This window comes from Mauremys reevesii, linkage group 7 (assembly GCF_016161935.1).
Source record: "Mauremys reevesii isolate NIE-2019 linkage group 7, ASM1616193v1, whole genome shotgun sequence".
Taxonomy (NCBI): Eukaryota; Metazoa; Chordata; order Testudines; family Geoemydidae; genus Mauremys; species Mauremys reevesii.
The window spans coordinates 91395046-91419551 of record NC_052629.1 but is presented as its reverse complement, the minus strand read 5'-3'; the positions used below and the strand labels follow the sequence as shown (position 1 = coordinate 91419551).

Genomic DNA, 24506 nt, shown 5'->3' with positions numbered 1-24506 from the left:
AAATAAAAAATAATAATGTGTGTCACCTGGTCAAATACAGCAATGTGCTTCCGCCACAGCAGCGCACAAAACCTGTTTTTCCTTCTGAGGCTGATTTCAAATAGTTTGAATCTACCCTGTTTACTTTACACAAATCCTGTTTCTTCCTTGCAGATGGATACGATCTGTCAGGGACTGGGAACATTTTATCCCATAGCAAAACTTGTTTTAAGTACCATCTGTTCTTCCTGCAAGGGCACACTAATGCCAGAAACTATTTAACATTCCATCTATTCAGAGCACATATTGGCTAGTTTATTGTGAAAGTGGAGTAAGGGATAATTTGGAGCCTAACAATAGACTTTTTATTGGTATTTGCCTTAAAAAACAAAACAGTATCCAATATGTATTAACACAACGTTAAGCAGCAAAAAATACACCATGATCTGGACCACCTTCTATCATAATGGGCTTGACCCTGTTGCCATCAAAGTCAATGGAACGGCTTTCCACTAACTCCAGTGACATTTAAACTATCCCACTAATCTGGGCCAAGTTCAGCTCTCATATATACCTTGGTGTTTTTCTAGAGAATTCCTTGGATAGAGTCACCCTGATGTAACAGAGCAGAATTTGACCCTGTAGATTAAGCTGATCAATTTTTTTACTACATTCTAATCTATGCTACTTGTTCTTATATGAATTTCACACACACACACACACACACCATTCACAACATCTGAAAGAAGTACTAGCCTGTAATTCATAAATGGACCTTAACTTGTATCCATTGCTGAAATGTTTAGGTTACAAAATGATCAGCTACCTTCACAAATGCTAGGAGATACAGAGATTTACCAGTAATAGGATTAAATCAACAATTCTGTTACTAACCCAAATATTTCAAGTTGAAAGATCATTTTAATTCTATTTGTCATCTATACAACAGTGATATATTATACAAATATAGAAGAAATATCAAAGACAAAAATAGATGGCCCTTTAAAAACACACACACACACACACACACAGAGTAAGCCTAGCTATGGAAATCTGCCTGATGTTGCAGGATTCCTAGGGACAAACATCGATCTCGATGAACATGCAACTCCAGTTAGTGGTATTAATGAGAGTCGAATGAGCTACGCTCCACATGCCACAGTGAAAATGTAATCCTTAATAACCAAAGACTGCCATGTACCCTATCACTACATGTAAAAAAGCTAGTCAAGGAAACTACTGACATATCTCCAGCTAATAGCCTGATCTAGTGATAATGATTAGTATCAGAGGTTGATTCACGTCAAGTTTTCTATAAAGTCATTTTTAAGCAAAGCAGGACAAGTACATATAATACTGGATTACTCCATTCCTATTATATCTTAGGGAGAAAATTCCATATTCCTATGAGAAATTCACTGTAGCAGAGAAAATTTAACCAAACTATTATTCCCACAAAAAATGCAGACATTTTTCATCACATCAGATATTTGGTTCTTGAGAATGGGGGGGGGGGGGAGGAGGAGAGACTAAAACACAACTTGTGAAGTGGTAAATGTGTCAAAAATCTACAATTACTTGGAGGTATTCTGCAGTACAATCATCCTTTATGCTTATATAGCTCAGCTCATATGGCTTACATTCAGCCTGTCACACTGAATCATGACTACTTCTTGACTTGCATTAAACAAAAACAAAAAACTTAATTTTCACTTCAGTATGTGAGATAAAATCCTCTCTGAATTCACAGTCAAAAGGCCAGAAGCAGTGGTAGAAATAATTGTTTTTCTGAGACGCTCATTTGTGAGGAACGGAAAAAAATAGCTCACTTGAGTTCTGACTAAAATACAACACACACACATTTGGTTTATGAAGTATTTTGCAGTAAATTCTACTGCAAAGAGCTTTGTTCATGTGCAGTGTAGCCATAGCTTTTAGTTAATACACTGCTAAAAGAACAATAGTAAATCCTTCCAAGTCTGTTGAAGTCTTTACTGTATCAAACAATAGCTTTAAAACTGTGATTAACATTTAGAAAGTAAATCTGGAGAATAAAAAGTCAGTACAAAGTTAAGGGATAACACAGTAAGGTATAATCTCTACTACAAGCAAAACAGATAATATAAAACAAAACTAAAGCTAAAGCCAAGTTATTTCATACCAGTCACAATAAATTCACTACAAGCATCTAGTTAACCATGATTTCTGCTAACCTGTAGATGTGCAGGACTGTAGATGCAGTTAAATTTTCCTATAACCTTTTGTCTGCAGTCATGTTACTAGTGCTCTGTTTCCAAGTGTTTCTTACACTCACAAGTTCCCTTTCCCAGCTCTGTCCTAGGAACTGCCCATATTTTGTGGTGTAATCTGAGCAGGGAAGTACCATGTGCCTATGATATGGTTAATTCACTTCTTACCCCCTGTGATTTGTAAGGAAACAGCTTCGAGTTTCAAAGGACTGTTCTCTGTCCTGTCGATCCAGGTATAATGAGAGGCAGTGCTTTTGTATCTGGCAGTTTAGACTTTCATTTGGCATCGTGAAGTCAGAAACTGATATTACTACAAACTACAATAGTTTTAATATAAACTTCCCCAGGGCCTGATTCTTCAGTCCTCCCATATGCAAAACTCCCATGGACTTCTCTAGGAGGTCCACACACAGGGGCTTGCAGGATCAGCCTGGAAGAAACCAACTCTTATTAGCAGCCTAAGGGCTAACTTATTGCTCGAGGAGAGAGTAAATGTGACAATCATCAGCTTGGCCAGCACTAAGGATTGAACTGGGGACCCTAAATTACCAGCACAAGCCTTTATAGCTTGAACTAAAAATCTAGGCTCTACAGGTGGGAGCTTAAACAGACTCATCCATTGTGTATGGGACAAACAGGAAGACATTCAACACACACTGACCAGCACTCTTTGGTGATGAGTGGAGTGGAGGAAGCACAGCACATCTCCCCTCCTTCCCCCCCCCCCGCCCCCCTGTTCTATCTTAGGGTTTTGAACTTGTGCCCATCACCTTAGTATCTGAATGCCTGGAGCACAAGAGGCTGGGTTACCAACTTAAAGACAGTGATAATTTCACCCTCTATAATGAACTTTGGCCTTTTGACTCCAGTAGCACCCATAGCCCTTTGGTGGCACTGTAATTCCTTTTGCATCAGTTTACCTGTGCATTTTGGAAGTAAAAGCAAAATGGAGCCATACTATCAATGGACTCGTCAAACGCTGGCAACATTCTAGCTGAGAAATCAGGCCACTTTCTTCTGGCTGTTGACATTTTTCTATTACATTTCTTTTTTGTATTTGATTCTCTTTGTATTAAAATAGTCAAAAATCAAGTATAAATGATTCAATGCCTGTAGAGCAGAATTATGGAGAGGTGGAAGTAGCTCTTTCCGACCATATACCTCTTTAAGGGTGATAACGTACCTCAGTATGGAGCTCCACCTATATATGTAGGGAAGATAGCGTACCTCAATATATAGGCAACTCTATGAGTAGGGAAGAACTACACGAGAAATAGCTCAAGGAAAAAAAACCTGCTTCATCAGCCCCATGACCCCATCTACACCAAGAAGGTACATGGGACTATCCCACCTACAAATGACACATGTTGCAAATCACACGTTGTTTATCCCCTGGTACCACCAACAAGTATGCTGGAGGGAAAGTGGGAGCATGCTGCACAGTAGCTTTACCCCTCTTCAGTGTCTTGAGAAAACTCCATGTTGATGCATTTTCTTACCACTTTGTCATTGAGTGGGAGAATAGTCATAAGACATCCTTTTGTCTCTTCACATTAATAATCTGAGACCACATTCACTGCTATGTTCCAGCAGTTTTGTTCCACTCCAGCAATGTAAAGAAGTCCTAAACCCAATTTAACTAGTCAAATAAACTGGATTGATGACTACTTCACATTGCCCACATTGCACAAAGCAGGCACAGGAGGTCAGTGAAATTGGAACTTCAAAATAACCCCTCCTTGGCATCTAATCCAGCCAACAACAATGGTCATAATCAGCACAGAACTAAAGCCCATATAATTTTATGAAAATTTGATGCCGCTGTGTGGTTGAATACATAACCTAGATTTCTTGAAAAGAGTAAGAACTAGAAACTGATGATCTCGTTGCTCCAGAAAGACACTTGCAAAAAAACAGCATGTAAAGTAATCCACTGTCAATATCACTTTCACCCTGCCACTCCCCAATTGCTCATACATTTTCAAGTAAATTACACAAGCAAAGCAAAGAGGATATAACCCTATCTGGCAATAATTCATGAGCAAAGGGGTGGAGGCTTTGCAGCCAGGCTAAGACAATGAGACATGGAGGGAAAGCTGTATCATCTTTGAAATGCTCACCAAGGAACAGCTGCAACAGAAGATTAAAGGAGAGCAACAGTCAGAGATCATGGAGGAAGGAGAATCCGAGACATCAAGGCGACGGAACAAACAGGAAATATAAAAACTCTGAGAACAATAACTCTTGGCCAGAATAGAGCAAAGCAAAGCAATTATGACTAGGGATTTGCTTGCTTTTAATTTTTTTGTCATTCATTTTTAATGGAGCTTGGTGGTAACACCTGCTTTTTATAAGATAATTTGAAGTGCCATATACGTAACATATGAACTCACTTCCCTTCTGCCCAGCTCCTCATACTATAGCCTACTGAGAGAAACCGATTTGTTCTAAAGTGAAGGCGTTAGTTCTGTGTGACTGGAGATCCTCCAGTTGATTAATTAACTAGCTTATTTGTGCTGTTCAGGAAAAAAAAAACAATTGTAGAAACCCTCCATAATGGATTTAAGAGTTATATCACCATTCAAGAATTCTTATCTTGCTCAGTCATAATGATTTATAGGCTACAAAGCAACAAAAAAGGGAGTAGACAGAGGGATTTCCGTGCTTAGGAATAATTACAAATAGACATCTCTAAAAACAGAAATCCATTTTTAATCTACACATCAGGAAAAGCAACTTGCTACTCTACCAACATGCCTCAGTCTTGCTTAGAAGAGACCAGCAAGGCACAAGTAATCAGTGATTTCTGGGATGTAAGTGCTTGTTTAAGAACTTAACTGAAGCCACCAGTATATGTCTCAAATTGCCTAGCAGCCATCACATGATAATCACTTTTAGCCACTGGATCGCTCCGTGTCTCAACCAGTGCTCTAGAAGGATCCAGATTTTGTAACCAATAACCCAAGCTGTGGAGTACCCCAGTGTCAAGGAGTTCACTGTTTACTTAGAGGGCCACAGAATGACAATTTAACTCCTTCTGCGCTAGATAATGTTAATGGCACAATACTCACCTTCACTGCTGCACATACAGGTGAATCACATGATACACGCATTTAACTTACGCGAATTCAACTATACGCACGCGGCAAAAAAAAAAGAAAAACATGATACCTGTAAATAGTGTGGGCAATTCCACCCAATGAGCATATGCCCTGGAGTGAGTGTGAGATGGGAGACATGAATCTGCTGTTCCCTCAGTCGGTCTCAGTTCCCGCGTGCCTCTCATAGTATGAGCATCTCGCCGCGCTGAGTGTGATTCTAGTGTTTAAAGATACATATTTTTCATACAACATGGCCCCTAAACGCTAGCCAACTATTTCATCTGATGATCAACTGAAGAAAAAGTGATCTGTTCTAACGCTGGAGGAAAAACTGGCTGTGTTGTACTTATTGAGAGATGGTATTTCGGTCTCCAACATGGCGCGTAAATATGACCACAACAAATCTAGCATCCGTGCCATCAAGATTCGAGAGAGAGAAATTTGTCAAGCCGTGGCGTCAAGTGCTCCAACAACTGCTAAGGTGATGAGTCAGGTGCGTGATAAGACTTTAGCGAAGACTGAAAAGGCATTAAACGTATGTCTGGAAGACATGAATCATAAACGTGCACCTATCGATGGCAACACGTTGCGAGAAAAGGGTCTTACCCTCTACGCGCTGTTCAAACCTCCTGCCGAAGAGGGACAGCCTTCTGATGAGAAGGAATTCAAAGCCAGCCAAGGTTGGCTTAACAGTTTTAGGAACTGCTTCAATCTCAAAAACATGCAGACTACTGGTGAAGCTGCATTTGCCAATGAAGAGGCAGCAAAAAGCCTACCCCGAACAATTAAAGAAAATCATAGAAGAAAAGGGCTATCTTCCAGGACAAGTTTTTAATGCTGACGACACTGAGCTCTTCTGGAAAAAAAATGCCCAACCACACTTACATTTCAAAAATCAGAAAGACAAGCCCCTGGCTTCAAAGCAGCTAAAGACCATGTGACTGTGTTGTTTTGTGGCAATGCAGCTGGGCATTTAATAAAGCCGGGCTTGCTCTACAGGGCTGCAAATCCCCGTGCCCTAAAAGGCAAGAACAAAAATCTCCTGCTTGTGTTCTGGCAATCAAATGAAAAGGCTTGGGTGATGGCAGCATTATTTCTGGATTGGTTCCACAAGTGTTTCATTCCGGAGGTCAAGCAGTACCTCAAAAGAGAAAGGACTTGACTTTAAAGTGTTGCTGATTGTAGACAACGTGCCTGGCCACCCTGCGGCACTCCGGTTTGCACATAATGACGTTGAAGTCATTTTTCTCCTCCCCCCCAATACCACCTCCATCCTCTCGACCAAGGCATGATTCGCTGGTTCAAGGCCATGTACGCGAGGCTTACATTCTTACGGATACGTAGCACTATGGATGCTGATCCCAACCTTAATGTGATGGAGCATTGGAAGTCCTTCAACATTGCTGATTGCATCACTTATATTAAACAGGCAATGGATGCAATCAAGCCTAAAACAGTCAATGCATGCTGGCGAAACCTATGGAAAGAATGTGTGAATGATTTTAAGAGTTTCCCGACCATTGACAAAGAAGTGAAACACATTGTTCAGGTGGCCAGGCAAGTGAGTGGTGATGGCTTCATCGACATCCTTAAGGAAGAAATTAAGGAATTGAGAGCTATAGAGAAACATCGACTAACGAAGAGTTAGAGGAACTGATAAAATCGTCTACAGAAGATTAAGATGATGACGAACAGGAAGAGCCAGCAAGTTGGAATCTTCATAAATTTGCTGAAGTGTTGCAAGCAGCGAAACACTTGAATGATTTAATTTCTGAATACGATCCCTCTATGGAATGAAACCTCAAAAATCACACGTAGTATTATGGACAACTTGAGACTGTATCAAGAAATGTTTGACCAGCTCAAGAGACAACAGCGACAGTTGCCAATCACCATGTTTTTCAAGGAAAAACATCCAGCAGCAGATGAGCCTACGCAATCAACTTCTCGAGCTGAACCAGAGCCAACCACTTCGTCTACAACTCGCTCTCCGTCACCCAAGCTCTCCATCATTTCCGTTTCCTGGATCGCCATCAAGCCCTAATTACCCCCGTAATTAAAAATACAGTACTGTAAAATTATATTTTGCATATGTACTCTATTATATAATGTACATTACTGTACACAATATACATATTCCTGTACAGGGTTGTATACACAAAACCATGTACAGTATACTGTACTTTATGTGCGATTTAAGGGATTTTTAAGGGTAATTTTGGCTATACACGATTTTTGCCTTACACGCTGACTTTAGAACCTAACCCCCGCGTAAGATGCAACTCCACTGTACTAGGTACATCCTCCTTTACTGTTCATTTACACAGCAGTTCTCTATTATTTGTTGCTGGAGCACATTCCTCTCCTGGCATCAGAGAGGATCAAACATGTTTATTATGATTATTTATTCACATCTTGATATTGCCTGAAGGCCCCAGACAGGATCAGGGCCCACCGTTCTAGGCACTTGACAAACTGAAATAGACTAAAGTCAGCCTGCTCTGAATGGCTGACAGTCAAAATAGATTCTTAGAGCCAAGTTCAGATCTGGTATTTGTGAGTACAACTCCCTGGGGACTTTTGCTGGCCTACAGTATTAAGGGCCAAGTTCAGACACGGTGAAGACCTTACAGCTTGTTCCCTGCTACCCTCAGGTTTCATTTTTGCTGTAGTTCCAGGACAGAGTTTAAATCAATAAGCTGTTGAGCATGAGAGAGAGTCTGATCACCATCCTATCTAGAAAACTCACACTTAATAATTCAGAAATGCTTAATTTTATTAGCCATTTGTGCCAGACTAGAATTTGCTGAAATTATGATTCTTACCTTGTACTTCTGTAGTACCTCTCATCTAAGGATCTCAAAGCAGTGTATGAGCTGATGAATTTTCACATTAATTCTGTGAGTAACTAAGAGATACTTGAGGATTCACCAAAATGCAGTCAGTTCTGGGGTGGAAATCAGCAGCTATTTAACTAATTTCACAGAAGTAAAAAACAAAAACACAATGAGCTGAAAGTCCCGGAGAAATTTAGTTGGAATGTAATTGCCTGTGCCCATATCATGCCAACACACTACAGACTTGTGACGCCCTTCATGGCCTACCCATTTTCTACTGCGCAATGGGGACATTGGCAGAATGGAGGATGGTAGTCAATGACGACAGTCTTCATTGCCTATTTGTCAAATTTCCCCAACAAGCACCTTCAATGCTCCATCTCATGCCATCCCTAATGCCTGAGAAGAGTTCTCAATAAAAATCCACAAAGTCACTATATAGTCCTTCAAATCCCACCTCTGCTATGATGCCTACATTAGACCCAATGACTTGACAACAGTCAGGTGTCTAGTGTGCTGTGACCACTGCTTAACACACTGACCTGAATTGCCTCATTATTATCTTGTTCTCCCCCCTCTGTTTGCTGTAGCCCCTTGTTGTCTCATCTTATTAGATCTTTGGGACAGGGACCATCTTTTTGTGTTAAATGTTTGTTCAATGCCTGGTGCAATTGGGCTGGGACCTCCAGGCACTACTGCAATGCAAATAAGTAAATCTTTAAGGAAAGACCCATTTGATCTTTAATGGAACAATTAATCCATTTTACATCTGACCCCAAATATACCACAGTAAAATAAACTACATAGATAACCTTAGGACAGTACTTAACACCATGCAATGGCATTTTAAAAAGGAAAGCGTAATACTGCTTTTCCAAACATTGCTTCAGCAGGAGCTTTGCTGAAGAACAAAAAGTCAGACCCTTGACATCTTCCAAACTAGGGCTGTGGGAAATCAGTTTTCACAAATTTCAAAATAACTGACCATTTTGCCTTTGAGTGCACAGTTCTGCCAGCAGACGATATTTCATTGCCAAAATAGGCACAACCCCACCGTGGAACAATTTGCAATGTTTCTCCTTCACCTCGGGTAAGAGGGCCATTTTTCCAGAGTATTCATGCCATTTTCAGCACAAAAGCAGCAAATCTGTGATGACATGGCAGAATTTCACAATGGGCTAAAGAAAAACAAAGAATACCCTTTGTTTTAGGGAAAAGAATTTGAGGAGAAGCCACAAAATGTTCAAGAAAAACATTCAACTTTTGATTTTCCAGTCCCATGTTGCCGGCTGTGAGACTTTTTTCACAGCTCTAATATCCATGTCAATAGGAAGGGGGGGGGGAGTAGCTTTATACTGATTACAATCACGCCTGCACATTAAAATTCTAAATAATAAAAAGAGAATAAAACAGGAGACCACCCAGAGAAGTCATTTTTCTAGAACTCAGTTCCCTTTAATTGAAGCATCTATAATTTAGTGATCAGGAAGTAGAGCAGAGAGACCTGGGTGGGGGAGGAGAAGGGACAACAAAACAAAAGAGCCACCACACTCCTAATACACCAGGCTCCAATCCTGCCAATTATAAAACACGAGCAAACCGCTGCACTCACTCAGAATTTCATTGAGCAAAATGGCATCCTCACTGAAGCACAGCAGCCCACCTACATCCTATCAATTGTAGGACTGGAGTCCAGTAGTTTCCTATCACAAGGATGTTATGGATAGCAGCGTATTTGATTCACATCAACAAGTTTTGACAGAGCTACAAGACCAATTAAAACCCATGGTAATATTTTATTTTAAAATAATTTCAGTAGAGGCTATTTTCTTTTTAATGAAAGAATATTCCCCAGCAGTGTTTGCAACCTAATCACTGCCGCATTATTTTAGTGCATGAGAACCTGCCAAAGTTGATGATGATTGTAGTAGTAGCAGCTAAGGCCCCAATCATAGTCTAAGTATAAAACAAACTAACCAAAAATTATAACAAAAGCGAAACTGACTTGGGTTTTTTGGTGTGTTGGGGGGGGGTGTGTGTAGAGGGGTCTAAGTTGAAAGATCTGTAGAAAACAGTTGAAAGTAAAGTAGAAATTTAAAAAGAACACACACTAACAATCTAAGCTGTTACCAGTAACATAGCTAAGGAAATGTATTGGTATATTTGTGTTTAACTTGACAGTGCTATTTTATTCCTAAATTTCAAAACAAGCAACTGACAGCCCAGAGCCAAGAAGAGAAGCTGTAAATATAATTGCTCATGTACCTTAACACGTCTTATATATTTGAGACTCATAAAAGTTCCCTATTGAACAGAATACAGATTTCAAACACTCAGCTCATCCTCTGTCACACTGTTCTATGAGGAAGAAATGAAAGTGATCCTAAATAATATGAAATGAATGTAAAATCCCAAAAGGACATATCCCTCTCTAGTGATGTGCTCCAGATATTAATCTTGACATTTTACAAAAAAACAAAAAAGATTAAACATGCATTTTCCTCAGGGCAAATTCTTCCAGCATCAAAGCAGGGTGTCATGTCAGTAACCCAAAAGCATGCCAGAAAGCAAAATGTATTTACAGTGTTGCCTCCCATGTTTAAAGGCAAATTGCAGCATATTAGAACATACTACAATTCATATTACTGAATGAATCCATTGACAATTACTTATCAATGCAGGATCCAGAGGTAAACACCAAAGCTATTTGCATAGGAAAATCCACTGCTGTTTCAAGTGATTTCCCTTTCAAGTTTCCAGCATTGTTTAAAATGTAACTCACATTACCCCTAATTTTCTATTTCTGTTAAGGTTTTGGGCTGGTAGATCCTGTTGATTACAAAGGGTTTTTTAGAAGGAGGGAGCCACCTAAGGCTAGATCTTGTTGCCTTCTTTACAGCCACCGAGTCCGAGTCAGTTACTGGGGCAATTCTCATCACTACAGAAAGCGTGATTTGGGCCTTGGATTAGTGACTTCACTAGAAGGGCCGTTATCTGTGCTGGCATACACCCTGTGCAACCCCCAAATCAATGGCATTGCACAGGGTATAAAAAACAGGGCAGAATGTGACTCTACACAATATAACTAGCACTAGTCACCTCCCAACTCCAACAAAGCCAATTGTTTATGCTGTAAAGGAAATTTTGAAAGAATAACTTTAAATATAAAATACAAATATATAAATAAAAGAAAATAAACAGAGGGTTTTGTATCTAAACTAAGATCTGGCATTCCTTTTGCATGCAAAATTCAGTGGTGTTACGCACGCATGCAAGTCAGCTGGAACGAGTCCATTACGTTTAATGATCCAGTAAAAAGCAAACCTTAAAACAAACTAAATAAGCAAATGCAATCTTTTGCAATATCACTGTAAGCAGACAAACTTCTTAATCTTTTAAAATACTCAATTCTTTTCTAAACAAAGCCAAATGAATTACATGGTTATTTTTAATTTCCTAAATCAGCATGTGTTAGGCTGACCAGAAAGCAACTGTGAAAAATCGGGATGGGGGTGGGGAGTAATAGGAGCCTATATAAGAAAAAACCCCAAATATCGGGGCTGTCCCTATAAAAACAGGACATCCGGTCACCCTAGTATGTGTAAAAGGAATGCATTTTTCCAGGCCCTGACATATATTTAAAGTGTGGTTCTTTTGGGAAAAGTACCGTGTAATAACAGCAGTGAAGGTTCTATACTTATTGGATCTCGCTGATTTTCATATTAAAGATACTCAGACAAAAAAACAAAAAGATGTTTTTTCTATCTGCCAGGACTGCCTTTCAGCAGGTTTAATAACTGGTTAAACACTAACTAGTTCAGTCTGCATTGGTTTATTGCTACTGGGTATTGCACTCACTGGTCCCAAGCCCTCCCCCCACCACTGCCCACAGTATACCAATGATCTTTTGAAATCTCTCAGAATGCACTGTGAATGAAAGCTGAGCCAAGAACTCAGCTTGGATACTGGGATAAGTATCTGGTTGAAATCGTTTAGCACAGCACCAGTGTGGATGCAAGGTGCATCTTAAACCAATCCAGCTCGGTGAACATGGATGCACTGAAACAACTGAGCTTACATTGGTTCAGGACAATCAGTTCTATAACATGCATCTGACGAAGTGGGTATTCACCCACGAAAGCTCATGCTCCAATATGTCTGTTAGTCTATAAGGTGCCACAAGACTCTGCTGCTTTTACAGTTCTATAACTAAGGCTTCAGTTCTCCAGTGTAGACAAAGCCTAAGAGTCAAGCAGCATTTTTTCCTTCTCACATCCTGGTACACAGGTTGTGTGTCAAAGTAGGCCCTGGCTGACCCCAGTGCAGCCCTGTTTCCTTGAGTGTAACCAGTTAGGACCTACTAAATATTTCTGTTGATGCACAAAAAGTGATCAAATCCAGCTCATTCTGTCTGAGTTATGTTGCTCCAAAGGGTTAACAGGAGTAAAAAAGAAATAAAAGTTTTACTTCAGTGACCTAAAGAGGACTCTGAGTACACACGGGGAGCAAGTCAGAAGGTACACATATTTACCTAGTCACTTTGCAGAGAAGTACACCTCAAAACATTTTCAGCTTATGACTTTTGGAACATTTAGGCTATGTCTATTACGCTACACAGCTTTTAGCAACACGGTTGTGCCGCTACAGACGTGCCACACAGTATAGCCGCTGTTTGTCAGCGGGAAAGAGCTCTCCTGCCAACAAAAAACTTCCACCCCCAATGAGCGGCAGTAGCTTTGTCGGCAAGAAAACGCTCCTGCTGACAAAGCGCTGTGCACACCAGTGCTTTTCGTTTGTCTTTCAGGGTGTGTAGTTTTTTTTTAAAACACCTCTGAACGATAAAAGTTTTGCCGTTCAGTTGCCAGTGTAGACAAAGCCTTATTGTCCTACTACCCCTTTATCCTTCAAGGAGGGAAATGCAGTTTGTATTAACAACAGAATAAGCAGGCACATCGGGAGTTATAGTAGTCTGCTATTCTATTGTCCATAATGGAAATGTTTCTCAAGCTTACATTTCAGCCCGTATCCCTTGCATGCTGTATTCTTGGCACAGATTTGGACAGCTCAGCTCAGCTGTCATTGCCTATACCCATTCATAAAATGTGATCACATTGCCGAAAGCCACAGCTTCTTGTGCACCCAGAAATAATGTCATATCTCAGTCAAAAACATACTTCCATAAATTGCCTCTATTTGGAAAGCCCAAAGGTCACATCTGGACTCTGAAGTCAATGGGAGTTATGTACATGGATCAAGGGCAATATTTAAACTTCTGTCTGATTTTGGAAGCAATCCATGTAGAGAGGTCATTAGCAAGTCAGTCAGATAGGAATGTATAAAACTCTTAAAGCAGAATGGAAGATTAAGTTAAATTAGTACAGCTTTATTTTCATGAATAGTAATATGATAGGTTTGTAACACACAAGTCCAAAAGATAACAGAACTTAATGGCTCATTGACTGCAGTGGGATAAGATGCCATCCCTCCCCACAAAAAATCATCACACCATATTCTTAGCAGGACATCATTATATTTGTTTGTTTCAACAGTTCACTTTCTTATATGGAGAACACAATGGTATAATCAGGCGCAAACAATTCACTCCCTGGCAGACCAGCCCCTGACTCATTTTTGGGCTCAAAGCAGCCAAAAAGAAATAGTTTAACATTGTGCCCCAGAGCTAGCAGGAAATCCAAACTTCCGCAAGGGCAAGAAAATGAGGGGAAGAACTAAAGCAAATGGGAGACCATATCACTATATCAAGGCCTTGGTCTAAACACATGGATTGTTGGTGTGTGCAAGATGAGATAAGAGTTGGACTAAATAAGACTCAGGGTTCTTTTCTCTTCTTGTATGCACACAACCTTCGGAAGATACATTCACATCACAAAGTATATTCAACACTCTGGGAAGGGGAGGGGTATGAGGAGGTTTAGGTATCAAAGTAAACTAAGAATTGAGGAAAGTGTCAGCTATGCAGCATGCTGCCTGCCTCTTGGGAATCTCACAGACATGTCTCCCCCTGAGTTCTGTGGATGAGCCTCCATATTTGATTGGAAAGGACATCCAGAACAAGAGGGGGCGACTCAGCCCTTTCCCTAGGATGCTCTCTTGCTGCCCCTGCAGATGTTGCATGGTGAGTATCCCAATGTAATATCAAAACCCATGAATCCACCTTTATGACTGAGCCGCATCAACTATGGGAGTTTCAGCTAATGGCAGCATGGCTCCTTCAGGACCCAGGCTGCCAGAAGGCCTTGGTTCAGGTGAGGCAAAGAACAGCCTGAGGCACAGGCCCAATGGGTCTCAACGTTCACCACAAGCTTGGGATAGCCGCTGATTGAAGAGAGTGAAACCCTGCTTATTCCCTGGGGAAGAGTTCAACCCCAGTCCCACCCCCACACCAAGGAGATGGACATTCCACAAGCTTCAGAGTGGTAGCCATGTTAGTCTGTATCAGCAAAAACAATGAGTACTTGTGGCACCTTAGAAACTAACATTTATGAAAGCTTATGCCCAAATAAATGTGTTAGTCTCTAAGGTGCCACAAATACTCCTCGTTCTTATTCCACAACCTGAAACTTCTTTCCCCCCGCACAGGAAAAGCCCCAAGAGAGGGTTTGACACAGCAAAAGTTCAAACCACATTTCTATCTCAGAACCCCCAAAACAGCCCCAGAGAGAGACAAAGAAAGAGAAAATAGCCAAACCAGGGCAAGTTTTAGCAGGGTATTGTCCCAGGGTGTATAAACCCCAGGTTACTCCAGCCACTAAGAAGTTAACAGGGAAACTCCTGGTCTCATCAGCTGAGGTTAATTGCTAGACTTGTAACAGCTGGGGGAATAAAAAGACTGCAGGTGCTCCCTGCCTCCATTTCCTCCTCCAAGGGCGGGTCCCTCCAGCCTTTCCCACCCAGGCTGGAGCCGTTGCCACAGCTTTGTCCTCTAGCCAAGTCAGTCACTAAAACGTAACCCTTTCTAGGGCAACACTAAAATCCACACACACAGCTTTCCCACCCAGCGTGGGCTCCTCTTCAGCCCTCCCTCTGGGACCCACTCCCAACCTCTTCCAAGCTACCTTTGAGTCTCTCTATTCTTAGATAGAGCACTAACTCCCAGGCTGCTTCCCCAGAGTCCCGCATGTAGCCTCAGCCCCTATAGACTACCTTTCAGCCTTCCCTATTCTGGGATAGCCTGCTTCCCTGGAGTCCCCAGCTTCTTCCAAACAAGCCCCGCTTACTCCCTGTGACTCCATTCTCTTCTCCTCCCCCGACCCGAGTTCTCTCCACCATTTGGATAAGGCCAAGGTGATTCTCAGGCTGCCCCTGCCCCCACCGCAATTAGCCCTGCCCCTTAGGCTGGGAGGCAGCTAATTATGGCACAGGTGGGGCTGATTGAACAGGGCTGGCTAGTCCCAGGCCTCTTGGCCCTTAACGGCAGGCAACCCTGCTACAGCTTTTTTTTTTTCTTGGACATAAAAACTAGAAATATGTAGAGGGAGCCCATAACCAGCCCTTTGGTCCCAAACTAATCCAACTAGAAGGCCTTAAAATAAAACATCAAGAACAGTCAGGTATAAAGTTGACTTCTGTAGGAGTACTCCCTGTGTAGGAACTACAAGATCAGGCCCCAACTCAGAACTACAAGATGGCCCCCAATTGCTTACTTGCTTATTTATTTAATTATTTTCAGGGAAGAGGAAAGGCCCCTAACCAGGCAGTCAGTGCTTCAATTAAAGCAATACAGCCAAGCTAAATATTCAATATCCACAAGACAAAGACAGCGAGCGGAAAAATGTATTCTTCCTATGCACATATACATTTCTTAGACACTTCTTGAAAAAATCTGGAAGCAGATACTCCAGTGATGAGAACTGTATAAACACCTACACAAACAGAAAAAGAAATGCAAAATGCATTTAACTGTAAATCTGGAAAGGGATCAGTGATTTGAGAAACAACATGGGGTAAGTTGTAAGAGAAAGTGGCTTATACCCACAAGCTAGGAACTGAATGCTCTTTTCCTCCTCTGCAAACAGAGGGGAGCTGAAATCCATGGATCTTGCCTGGAAAAGCTGGTTCTACAGCACAATCCCCCAGACCTGATGGAAGCCCCCCTTCCACTTGCCAAGGAACTGTCCAGAAAAACAAAAATAAACTCTGAAAAAAGCATAGTACCAGTGCTGAATGACAACTAGTTTACAAACACATGACAGACCATCTTAAACTTCTGTATGGCTTTTGACTTGGTACCACACAACATTTTGATTGAAAAACTAGAACAAAATAAAATTAACATGGCACACGTTAAAGGGATTAAAAACTGACTAACTGATCGGTCTCAAAATATAACAGTAAACGGGGAATCATCATCAAGCAGATGTGTTTCCAGTGGGATCATGCAGGGATAGATTCTTGGCATTAGGCTATTTAACATTCTTATTCATGACTTGGAAGAAAACATACAAACATCACTGATAAAGTTTACAAATGATACAAAAATTGTGGGAGTGGTAAATAATGAAGAGGACAGGTCACTGATTCAGAGCAATCTAGATCACTTGGTAAGCTGGGTTCACGCAAACCCTATGTGTTTTAATACACACATGTAAATGTATACATCTGGGAACAAAGAAATGTAGACTATACTTACACAATAGGGGACTCTATCCTGGGAAGTGGTAACCCTGAAAAAGATTTGGGAGTTGTGCTGGATAATCAACTGAATATGAGCCCCCAGTGTGATACTGTGGTGAAAAGAGCTAAATAGGATGCATAAATAGAGGAATCTCAAGTAGGAGCAGAGAGGTTATTTTCTCTCTGTATTTGGAACTGGTGCAACTGCTGCTGGAATTCTGGGTCCAGCTCTAGCACCCACAATTCAAGAAGCATGTTGATAAATTGGAGAGGGTTCACAGAAGAGTCATGAGAATGATTAAAGGATTAGAAAATCTATCTTATAGTGATAGACTCAATGAGTTCAATCAATTTAGCCCAACAAAAAGAAGGTTAACGAGTGACTTGGTTACAGTCTATCAGTATCTACATGGGGAACAAATATTTAATAATGGGCTGTTCAATAAGGTAGAGGAAGGTATAACATGACCCAATGGCTGGAAGTTGAAGCTAGCCAACTTCTAACTGGAAATAAAGGTGTATATTTTTAACAGTGAGGGGTAATTAACCATTGGAACCATTTACCAAGGGTGATGGTGGATTCTCCATCCATTTTTAAATCAAGAATGGGTGTATTTTTATAAGATCTGCTCTAGGAATTATTTTGGAGAAGTTCAGTGGCCTGTGTTATCCAGTAGATCAGTGGTCCCCAAACTGTGGGGCATCCCCCCACCCCCCAGAGGAATGTTCAGGGGGCGCAACAGTCCTCAGATCAGCTTCCATGGGGGCAGAGAGGGAGCACATGCCACCCAGCTCCACTCCCAGCAGCAGCCCTGGCTTACCCCCCACCCCCCATCTTGACCTCAGCCGCAGCTCTGCTCCCGCCCCCAGACATGACCCTGCTCCCAGCCCCAGACTTGCCCCAGCCTTGGCCCCCTTACTGCTGTTCACACTCCCCCTCCCTCAGAGCCGCAGCCCCGCTCCCAGCCCCGACTCCTGGAGGGGGACGCAGACAGGAGTAAAGGGGGGGCACAACGTGGTTTGGGGACCACTGCGCTAGATCTCAATGGTCCCCTTTGGCCTTGGAATCAATGAATCTCCTCCCTGACTTTACCTAGCAATGTTAAAAGCCAACCTCAGATGTCTAGAAGCCTGTGAGTAGTCCAGTGCATTTACTCATGTGTGTGTTTGCAGAACTTTCTCAACACATTTATTAAATGTGACAGGCCAAATTCTACTCTCAGTGACCTATGTGCAGCAAGGTTAAAATTCATCTGCCCCTCCCATACATCTGGCAGATACATTTTCCTCATATAACGGATGGAAAATAGGGCTGTGCACATGCAACAGAGTAGAATTTGGCTGTATCCATGTACCCAGGAATGTGCAGTGACAAGTCTAGAACTCACATTAACACATCACTTTAGTGACCCCTTAAAAGCAGTGAACATGCTGCAATATGCCAAAGTTAGCAACCCAAGACAAATGCCACCACAGAACAAACACAAAGGCCCTGTCTAGCTAATAAAATAATGCTTTTTTCAATCCATTTAGCTCTGTCACGGCTGCCTTAGGTGGGAGTTTTAACTGTTAAACTGTATCTCTAGGGATGTTAAGCGTGTGGAGGGTTCCACTCACCTGAAGCTAACCTGAAAGAAAAAAGCTCACAAACACATTCCTCCATCATCTATACATGCTCCCAGACTGCAGTGTTCATTTCTGCTCTACTTCAGCCAGATAAGTTTGCAGTAGTACTTGTCGCAGCATTTTAGGGTTTGTTTACATACAAAAGTTGTACTTCTTAATTATACTGGTATAATTAAAACTGTACAATCACCTTAAGCCGGGTCTACACTAGAAACTTTTGCTATTATAGCAATATCAGTTTGGGGTAACATATGGATTTTCAGTTTTGTTTTGTGGTGAGATTTTATTTACACACACACACACACAAAAAAAAAGCCCTAGGGTAGAAACATTTATAATGACAGGAAAGTGCTTTTGCCTGTATAGCTTATTTTGTCCGGCACTTTTTTGCAGGTATAAGCTGCACCTACAGTGGGAGAGTTTGCTGTTATAACAGTATAATTAAGCGACAAAGAGTCCTGTGGCACCTTATAGACTAACAGATGTATTGGAGCATAAGCTTTCATGGGTGAATACCCACTTCGTCAGACGCATGTGCATAATTAAGCAGTATAAACTTTTTCTAGTGTAGACTAGCCCTTAGTGAGGATGCAGATATAGTGGCCCAAGTATGCTTTCTAGCCTTGCAACTAGTCTTATACAAGAAAGGAAATAAGCTATACTAGTATAATGCACTTTTGTATCTGTAATAATGTCTCCACGTTATGGGTTGTACTGGAATAGCTATTTCAGTTAAAAAAAAAAATCACACACCTGATATAATACTGATCCAAAAAACAAACAAACTGATCATACCTGGAATCTTTCTCCTTCCCTGGAACCTAGAAAGACAATCTGGAATATAGAATATCTAACTGAGCCCTCCAAAGGAAGAATGCAGATTTCACAATATAGAAAAGTTAGATGCTGCTGATCTATCAGAAGCCACAGTGACAAATAATACTCTCAAATACCATCTTGCTAGGTGCTGAGTGACTGAATAACTTCTTTTCCCTCTGTGCTGAAGAATTTGAGAAAGGCCAATTGCTATCACAGAGCCAATAAGAATAAAAGAACTTGCAGCAGGTGGTACAAATGTGCATGTCTAATTACACCCTCCACCCACCTGTCAGATTCCTCAACTCCGGACATGGCTAGAGAGAGAGTCCAGCAAAATATCTGAGTTGCAAAGAGGAAGAGATAAGAGGAAAGGAGAGGCGGGAAAGGGCGGGTAGGAGAAAAGGCGCGATTGGCTGATTCAAGTACTGAGCATGTTGTTGAGGATTCTTATATTATTCCTGTCAGTGGAAGGAATCTCTCCCTCCACTGCCCATTCCTCTTCCCTTCCCCTCCCAGCAAATATCTGTCACATATCTCCCTCCTCAAGAATCTGGATGTTTCTCACTACCGCAGTGTATTTGCCACACTCAGCCTATCTGCTGAGCATGTCACATGCCACTGTTTAGACAGTAGATTTTTACCAAGAAAGTCCACAGCAAAATTAAGAAGCCCATAGTATTCCCCTAGCTGTCCTATATATATACATAATCTTCCTTTTAAACTCCTCCTCGGGTCTCGTTAAGCTCACACTAGGCTAGCAAGTCTGCACAACTTGGAGAACAATTTCACGAAAAAGTTTGTTTGCCAATTTCGCCCTTGTTCGAAATGTAATTTGATTTGCAAACCCCCACCAGACCACAGCCTGTTCTCAGTTCTTTCTCTCCACTCAGAGAGTTGTTTTCACTAACGCAAAAAGTTTTGAAACATTTCAAGTATTTTTTGACAATTTGCCACTTTCAGAACACCCCCACCCCCAAAATGTAAGCACATATTTGCATATTTGTCCTGGTAGCCAGGAAACAGTTTTTGGATCATATCGCTTACTCTGAAGGACTGCAGAGTTATATATTCCATTACAACTCCAGTGCACTCAGTCACTTAGGAGGACCACATGCTGTTTAATTACTTCAATGCTAGAAGCAGCTTGAACCTCTGTAACTGGGCTAGGGTTTGTTCCGTGCACGTTCCCAAGGGGGAAGAACGAAAACAGGATTTCTGAACAGAGTAGCGCGATGCCTGCTGGTTGTTTTGACTTATTAGAGGAGCCAGAAATGTTCACACAAGGCGGTGGCTCTACCATCCGCGCAAACGGGAGGGGTCAAGGGGCTCTGGCAAAGCAGCAGTAACATGCACATCCCAACGATCCTGTCCGTGCAGCGCCGGGGAGTGGATGGAGCGCGGCTGCTGCGCTCAGGCGCTCAGTGGGTGTGGAGAGGGGGAACTCCCAGATGAGCAGGAGGGGAGAGTAACTTGGGGACCTGGCACAGAACTACAGCTGCAGAGCCGGAACTCCCCTAGGGTGGGGGGTGGGGGGCGGCCCCCCGGCACTGACTGACACGCCCGTCAATTGCGGAGAGCTGCTGCTCGCCCGGCTCCCCCCCGCAAGCCAGACCGACTTACCCTCCTCTGCGGGGCCGGCGGGCGCCGCTGCTGCTGCTGTAGCTGCAGCTGGTTAGTACCGGGGGGATCCCGGAGCACCCGAGGGGAGGGACCAAAAGTTTCTGTGAAACTGACCAACTGCGCGAAGTGTTTGTCTAACCTGAAACCCAGGGGCGATGGCCCATCAATCATTGTTAATTACCAGGCCCTTGAGGACCCCCCCCCTCCCTCCGCAGGAGACGGCCGGGCTGCCCTGCTGCTGAACTATCTGGGGATAAAGCCTAGCTTCCCTTCCACCTCGCTAGCTAAACGTCTTTAGGGGGGAAAGGACTTGCAGACCCCAAAGGCGCTTTGCAGAGCCACTGAGACCTAACCAGAGGTGGAACCAACCAGGGCATTTCCCCCCTCTCTTAGACCGGTGAGGGAAGGGGGGAGGGTAAAGGGAAAAACCTGGAAATATTTACTCTCTAATAGGAACGAGGTGGATCCCCAGCAGCCTGCCTGGACCCTCTGCTTGTAGCGCCCTCCACTCAAAAAGCAAGAGGAAAGCTGCACATATTGAAACAATGAAACAGTCTGTTTTATAACATTCTCCTGGAGAAGGAGAAAATCTGCATCATATTTCCTGGTTTTTAAAGAAGAAAGTTAAACAACCTCCCCGTCTCTCCCTCCCCCCAAACCTTGCTCACGGTTCCATGCAAAACTGCCTGGCTGTATTGGTTTTCCGAGGTTAGAAGCTTAGTCAGTTAAATCAAAGTCTGCTTAAAAGTTCTGCTAAGGATTGATTTTATTATGTTTATTTGTTAATTTTCCACTGCTGACGGCAGAGATCCACGCTGCTGTTTGCTTTCCTTGCAGTAACTCATGACTGCAGCATTGGATGATTTTGACCTTAACATCAGATCTCCCACTTAGCAAATTAATGTGAAAATACAGACTGGTTGGAGAAATGCATGCTGCTATAAAGTAAAGACAAGGTTTAGGCAAAGAACAAAATCCTTATAGTGCTGTGGCCCATCAAGAAAATGTCTTTGATAGCCTCCAAAAGCAGGATAACTCAGCCACCCATTTCTCACTGCAAGCTGAAACCAGCTTTCCAGAGGCAGCCAGTGGAGGCTGGCTGTTGGCTCCCCTGGTCAATCCGTAGCCATTTCCTGTCTCCCCTTGGCCAAATCAATGTAATCTCTGTGGCCCTGATCCACAAAGGTACTTAGGTACCTAAATCCCCATTTTAGGCTCCACTGTGATCCACAAAACTCTCACTGTAGGTCCCTAAATTCACTTGGTGCTTAAGGTTTCAGGCTAAAAGTTCCCTCTGCACTTCTTCCTCTGGGCATGCGCTCTGCTCCCTCGCTCTAAGGGGACAGCTATACTACACACTCCTTATGGGGAGGTGTAGAGTGCACACACAGCACAAATATAAATAGCGGTTTGGACAGTGAGGCGCTCCTTAGGTAGGTAGTGCAGACAAGCCCCAAAACTAGGGTATGTACCCTACACACCCAAACAGGGCTCCCCCCATATACACTGCTATTTTCAGCAGCATAGTGTCCTATGGTTTCCAGGCTGCCAGAGCTTTTCCTCACTGCAGGAAAAGACTCCAGCAGCTCCCCACTGCCTGCCCCTATAAACAATGAAAGAGTGATTGGAGAAGGAGGTGGGTGGCCCTAACCATTGGACTACAGAGTCTGTCTTACTTTTGTGTAGCTTAATGGTTTGGGCATCCACATGGAAGCTGGGAGACTGTTGTTCTGGTCCCTCCTGCTCTAATCATTCTTTCATTATTTAGTCACAGTGGAACTGTTTCAACAGGTGAGATGGAAGGAGCCCCACATCAGAATATCCCAGAGCTTGGGGGTTAGCAGCACCCTTGCCTGAGCTCTGGGTGGCCCCTCTTCAAATACTTTCTCTGTCTCAAGTAGAGAGGGGATTGCAGCTGGATCCACCACATCCCCGGTGAGCGATCTAATGGGCTGGATTTAAAGTTTTAAGGTGGGTGTGTCATGATCGGGGAAATGGAGTCAAAGGGCCCATGTGGGAACTGTTATTGACAGGATCAGGGAACATGGGGAGTTAAGCTGGAAGCAATTCAGCCAGGTAGACAGAACAGCAGTTCCACTTATTCAACTTAACTTGCATTCCACTTCACTCTTTGCAAATGAAATAGTGGCACCACCACCTCCTTCTCCAGCCCTTTTTTGAGGAGTGAGGCAGGAGCCCGATTCATTCCTGCAGGAAACTCTTAGGTGCCTGACTCCAGCAGTTGGTTCCCCAGTTGTGGATCACAGTGCAGAGATAGGCACCTATCTCTGAGGGGTTAGCACACCCTCCTCTCAACAGCATCTCCCATTGGCTAGCTGAGGCAGCTCCCCACCTAAGGTGCTGGCTTTTGTGGATCCCATTCTAAGCCACCTGTGTCTCCCCACACAATACTGGATTTACCATGGCACTGGGTCCACGGTCCTGCCCAGCCTTCTCCACCCTCCTCCCCATGGGGGCAGAAGCTTAGTGCTGCTGAATAGGAAATGTGCATACAACTATAAAAGGGTAAGAGTTTCCATCTCTGAATAATAACATGAGAACAGCCCTACTGGGTCAGACCAAAGGTCCATCTAGCCCAGTATCCTGTCTTCTGACAGTGGCCAGTGCCAGGTGCCCCAGAGGGAATGAACAGAACAGGTAATCATCAAGTGATCCATCCCCTGTCACCCATTCCCAGCTTCTGGCAAACAGAATAATGCCTGTCTCTGACAAGCCAATGGGAGAGAAAGGCATTTAACGGCCTTATTGTGCAACGTTCCCCGCCCCCAGGATGCTTTCTGACCCTCCTTGGTAATCACTTGGTAATCGCTTGAGTAATTATATGAAATGATTGTGTAACTTTAAAAAAAAAATTACTGTTGAGGTTGTGAGGAAACAATCAAGCCCCCTTCCCTCTCCTTCCCAAAATGATCTTTTCTTAGGTGAAAAGGACAGAGCTTAGGAAAGAGCAGGGGAATTGTTGGCCTCAGGACTCAGATTGCTTTCTATCTCCAAAGTGATATGCCTCAAGCACTTGAGGAGTGAGCACAGCATTTATGTTATCGTCAATCCCTGGTTTACATACATCATTAAATGTCAAGTGCTATCAACCAATTACAAAACTAACTGTTTGGGCACACAGAAGAGAGACAATGGTATAAGCCTAGCAGAAAGAGACCAGAACAAAATTAAATGCAGTCAAGTCCAAGAAAGCACAAGATGTAACTTGGGATTTTATCATAGCAATAGCATCTTGCTAATAGTGGGCCCAATGCTGAAGTCCTTTGTTCAGCCCAAACTCTTATTTCTTTCTTTGGGAGATTTGCCTGGACTAAGTCAAGTCTGAATAAATAGTTCAGGATTTAGTGCAATGGAAAAATGACTGGAGCCAGTGCTAAGGACTCGATCCTGCTCCCTTTAAAATCAATGGCCAGACAACCATTGACCAATTAGTTCCTGAGCAGGGACAGATGTCTTGTTCCAAAAACCTCAGGCCCAATGCTGTAATTCAATAGCAGCAGGCACAGTAACTGATAAATATATGTTTCAAAGTATAGTACTTCAAACAAATTATGTCACTGTTCTCATATGCTACAGTCACATGCTGCTGCTAATAACGTAGAAGTATTCTCTGGAGGTAA

General features: G+C 42.7%; 1 protein-coding gene across 4 annotated transcripts in view; it reads right to left on the bottom strand.

The window, feature by feature from the left end:
• Positions 1 to 21548, bottom strand: part of FBLN2 (fibulin 2) — a 199565-nt gene extending 178017 nt beyond the window's left edge. The window contains exon 1 of one of the 4 annotated variants that reach the window (XM_039481823.1): positions 21534 to 21548. The gene's annotated coding sequence lies outside the window, so the exon portion shown is untranslated. Of the gene's footprint in view, positions 1 to 2192; positions 2303 to 19221; positions 19414 to 20865; positions 21188 to 21533 lie in introns of those variants that run through there. The other 3 variants (XM_039481821.1, XM_039481819.1, XM_039481820.1) reach the window with 3 other exon arrangements.
• Positions 21549 to 24506: the final 2958 nt, after the last annotated feature.